Below are 5,601 nucleotides of genomic sequence, written 5' to 3' on the forward strand. Positions count from 1 at the left end.
ATTATGTATCATACGACACGGGATTTAGCTTTAAGACGACAAACTGCTGGGTTTCATATGACAAAGGATTGAGCTCAGATGACAAATTATCAGACTCGTATGACACAGGATATGGAGCAGAATGATAAATGATTAGATTTGTACCACTATTAACAGGACAGAGACAAAAATCATGAGTTTTTCAATAGCTGAGTATGACAACTAAGTATGACCAATTCTGAGATGGACTGATTTTTTACCAGGATAGACTAGTGTTGGACATAATTTTGACTTAGGATGGACTAGTTCTGACATAGACATAGTTTTTGATCATTGAGTTGTTTCTTGTTTTCTCCAATTTTGGTATTCTAGTTTTAGTTTGAGGGATGAAAACACAGAAAACACGTAGTATGAATAGTAATTCCAATCACAACATGCAAGCCCTATGAAATTTGGTGAGAGAAGAAAACATTTGCTTGTAGACTCAGGTACACACCCAATAGCTAATCAGAATACAGCCACTGAGTCTCACGCAATGGATTCTCAACGTCATATTATTCGACTCCAAATGCTAATGGGGGCATGAAATGACAAGTATCTTGGGAGAGTTACTATCTCTCTTGCACAAAGATTATCCCCCTTTCGGAGGTGAACCGAGTAGCTTCTAATTTTAATTGGATCTAGTAAGAGGTCTGTTCAGTGCGTCAAGGTATAAACTCAATTAAGAGGTCTCCCATCCTTGAAAACCAAGGTTTAATATACCCGAAGGTACGGAGGAGAGCTATTCCTAAGCACTGTCATTGACTTGATTTTCATCAAATCACCTTTATTTTATAGTGGGTTGGAGTACTTAGCATTTAGTCATTCCCACTTAGGCCATTCCCCTCACACCAGCCGTAACGACTTTAAGAGTTTTTAATCTCCTCAGGAGGGTAGGCCTACTAAAGATGTACAAATCTCAAACAAAGAAAATGCCTCAAGGGTCTAGATTTCTGATTGTCTAGAAAAAGATAAGAGCATACTCTCCTACCTCTCAGAATTTTCTAAAAACATGAAATACAGATTTGTTCTTTAACCAAATGGCAATTTAGGTGCCTAAAAATGAATTGAAAGAATACAAAATGTTTGGTCAATTCTTCTCAGGCAACCTGCAAAGACAATGAATCAGTAGTCATATTGTCTTTGTGCGACAAGCATATTCTTCGACAAGGGTTCTGCAAAAATTGATTAGGCTATGAAAAATTCTAAGATAGACAGATAAACAACTAGGGTCAGTTGTCAAAATAATCAATTTGAACAGAAAACCAAAATCATGAAATTTTCTTTTTTGTCTTTTTCACCAAAAAAATACAAAGTCGTAGGACAGAGTTTACCAAATCGTACGATACAAAGTTCTTGCTCGTACGACACCTGCAATTTGTCATTTCAGCCTGGGAGAAATGTCATACGATATGACGTAGAGGTTGTACGACCAAAAATCTGAAAAGTCAAAAATCTGAAAAATAAAAAGTCAATCTTGGAGGTCAAAAAAATGTAGTCTTCTGCCCCACTGTGGGTGCCAGAGATGTGTGTATGAAAAGTGGAATAAGGATTTGTATCTGGAGGACACAACACTTCAATTAAGTCATTACATGTATGATTAGACAAATATAAGCATGAATAATAAAACCATAACAAATCGACCAATTACCTTCTAAAAGATGCGAGTATAAGATTGCTCTCAGATTTTTATAAGCAATAGAAGTGACTAGACTACACCAAGACGAAGGATTTAATCTATATGAGCATGATATTAAACTATATGGATGCAAGATGGATGAATAATTCAAGCAATAACAAATTCAAGCAATAATGGATTCAAGCAATATGGATGCAAATAATCTTAAAAAAGCACAATATATTCAATGACTCCAGAGCAAAAATCAGCATAATAATAATGTCCAAACGTGTTCTCAAAAATCTCTGGGGTAAATTGGATGAGAGTTGAAGGTTGAATTTATAGAGAATTACAAGAGAGATGATGAAAAAGCTCAATTTAGGATTAATTGAAAATAATTGAGAAATCATGTTTAGTTAACTTTGAGATAGATTCCAATTATAGTTTAATTGAAATGCATTTAGATAGGAAGTTCAAGTTGCATCAGAAATAAGAATTAATTAATTCCATGCACTTGTGATAAAAATAGATAATTCTTTGATTTATTCAAGAAAAAAGTCTTTTCAATGCAACTGAACTTCTTTTTATGAAAAGCTTTGAGTTTCAATTTTAGAGAATGATCAATAATTCATTTAATTGTTTTTCTGATTTCAAGTTCTAAATTTAGAAAAAGAAATAATATCTCAAGTTTGATTTCTCTCTCAATTCAATTCTTTTATTTTATTTTCAATTCAACTCTTGCTTTGTAATTAATTCCTCTTTTGTAATAAATTAATTCCTTTTTTGCATGATTAAATGGTAAATTTATTAATTAATTAAATATGCAAGGATATTTAATAAATTAAAATAGGATAATTGATCAAAATGATTTTCTTGGAATGATTCAATTAATTAAATAAATATTTAATTAATATTGAGTAATTGATTTGCCATGTGATATTTGATGATTAAAGAATTAATAATGTGCTCAAAAATTGATTCAATTACCTTTGGTTAGGACCTTGGTGATGTTGTTGAGATTAAGGGCCCATGGTTTAGATGACCATTTTTAGGGTATTACAATACCAGATTCAAAACCCATTATCTCAGTGTCGGTTATCCTCCAAACTGACTTCACCAAGATCTGAAACAAGCTTTCAGACCTCTATTGGGGGTAATGCAGAATTTGTCATTAATTTTCCTCCCCTGAGGCTAATGCCTTAGTTATCGAATGTGTTCCCTGTCAATGCAGGAACATTCTGCTCTGTTGGTTGAGTAACCAGTAAATTTGCCTTTGTTGATTGATCATCAGATTTCCTAACCCATTGTTTAGCATGAGCTTGTTGGATTTCATCAACCTTTTGCTTTCCCTTCTCATTGGATGTGTGATTCCCTTCTGGTGTATTCTTGCTTCTACAATACTTAGCAATGTGTCCTATTTTGTTGCATGCATAGCAAGTAACATTGTTCTTCTGAATTGCCTTGTTGAGTCCTTGACCATTCTTTGACCTACATTTATTAGCCATATGTCCAAACTTTCCACATCCATGACATCTCACATCCGTTCCACAATATTTTGTCCTATGACCATACTTCTTACAATTTGAACACTGATCAAGAACTGCATTATGATTATGATTTTCTCTATTCCTGCATTGACTTTCTCTATGACCAAACTTATTACAAACAAAGCATCTACCATTAAATTTATGTGCATTGGGTTGCCTTACCGGTGATTTTTGATTCTGGTTGTCTGGTAGATTCCCTTGATTTGCACTACCAGAGCTTTCTCCATGCTCAAATCCAAGACCTCTAGTGTCTCCAGTGTCTCCAGTGTCTCTTTGATCCTTCAATAACTCATCAAGCCTTGCAAAACTGAGCCTGAACTTTTCTTTGTATTCATTTCTAGCATCTTGATCACTTCTTAAGACTGTCACTATTCTTTCCAACTCTTGCTCATTGTTCTGTGATTGCACCAATTCAGTTCTCAAGACATCATTCTCATGCACCAGCCTAATGCATTCCTCAGATCTATCTTTTAGATATATAGCAATATTTTATTCACTTCTTTCGATCTTCAATATCCTTGGACATTCTCATGGTCATGGCTTGCATTTCATTCTTCATGGCATTATTCTCCCGACTCAGCTTTTGACATAATTCCTTAAGGGAATTCTTCTCTTCATCATTTAGACTTTGTAAAAGTTCCTTCCTTTTAGTTTGAACAGATGATAACCTCTCCTACAAGGTAAGGATGAATTCCTTTAAAGAATTCAACTCATCTTGCAACTTCAAGTTCTTCAACCTCTCAACATCATAGTCTTCAAGTGCTACTTCAAGTTCCTTCTGTAGACTCATCTCCATTGATTTTGGATACAAGATCTTCCTCAAGTTGTTAGACTTGTTCCAAGGCACCAAGCTCTGATACCAATTGTTGGAGTCCAAGAACACTGATAGGGGGTGAATCGGTGTTCTATCGGTTATATTATTTTTAACCTTATTAACAAATCCACTTCATTAACTGGTATGCATAAAAGAAAGTAACATCATGTGATATTAATGCAACCACATGAATCAACACCATAACATAGAGATTTACACTTGCAGCCCTCAAAGAGGAAAAACCACAATGGGATTGGTGACCCACAATATCTATCCACTAGCCAACTAAATAAATATTACAATAGGGGCTTGCACATGCAGGAAGGCACACTGCTCATCACAAAAGGAGCCTCACTGACTATAGATCCAATGTACTGGATTACAAATAAAAATTGAACTCAGAATGTGCATCTGCTATGTTGGATGAGTTCTGGTTAAAGCATTGTTTGTACCAGTTATACTGTAACCTCCCTTACCAGTAACTTAGATCGCTTCCCAAACCTCTAGACAAATAATCAAGACCGATTACAGATCCTTACATTTGCATTCTATCGATCAAGATCTCACTTACATAACATTACATAACCTATCGCATCTCTTATCTGTCATATCCTTAAAATGACCTAACCTGGACTGACTTATATACCCATTTACATGAATAAACACAAATGCCTTATGTCGTCTTATAATCATATTACAAATGATAAGACACATGTTGGCCCAAACAAAATATAAACATGAAACAATATGATTTTTGTCGCTTCCACGCTTGTCAAATCAATCTCCTGTGTTGGTCTTAGAATACCGGTTCCAAGTTTGTCAGTTACATGTTTGTTGGTTCCCTGAATGTCGTGAAGAGAATGATAGTTACCTTGATTGTCGGATCTCCCATGAAGTGTGTTTCCATCAATGACAAAACCTATAACCTAGATGAGTGTCAATTGCCAACAATCTAAACATGAATACAAGGTCATACATGAAAATGCATAGAAATGTAGGAATAACAAAACATTCACGACAATACACCAAGATTATAATCATAAAGATACAACAGTCCCAAATATTATATTTATAAAGCTTTATAATTAATTTTACAATAATTTCCAACTCCTTCCCACAGACAATCTTTTCCAGAGAAGCTTTTCAAAAGAAAAATACAAAAAGGAATAAAATTCCTCCAACCTGGTAATAGAAGTTATGGACAAAAGAATTTAAAGAAGTGCAATCCAAATCCACAATCCAGCCCAAATCCAAGCCAAGCTCCCAAATCCAAATCCAAAGTTTAAAATCAAGAAGTCTTCAAAGAAAGCAAATGTTTTGTCCAACCAAAGAAGCCCTGAGAATTCTCAAAAAGATTTATTTATAAAAAAAATCCACAAACTATAAAATCTCCCAGCAAATAAAAAATAATCAAAATATTATTAATCATACCAACCATACCCCAAAATCAAGGTAAGAAATAATAAAATATTAATATCTCCAATTCCAAATGTCACAGCCAATAATAAAGGAGGGTAAGTAAAATATATAATAAGTCAAATGGATAAAAATGAATAAAATAATAAGAATAGCACAATAATTAAATAAGCCATGAGCACAATAAT

Source organism: Cryptomeria japonica, chromosome 4 (genome assembly GCF_030272615.1).
Source record: "Cryptomeria japonica chromosome 4, Sugi_1.0, whole genome shotgun sequence".
Lineage (NCBI taxonomy): Eukaryota > Viridiplantae > Streptophyta > Pinopsida > Cupressales > Cupressaceae > Cryptomeria > Cryptomeria japonica.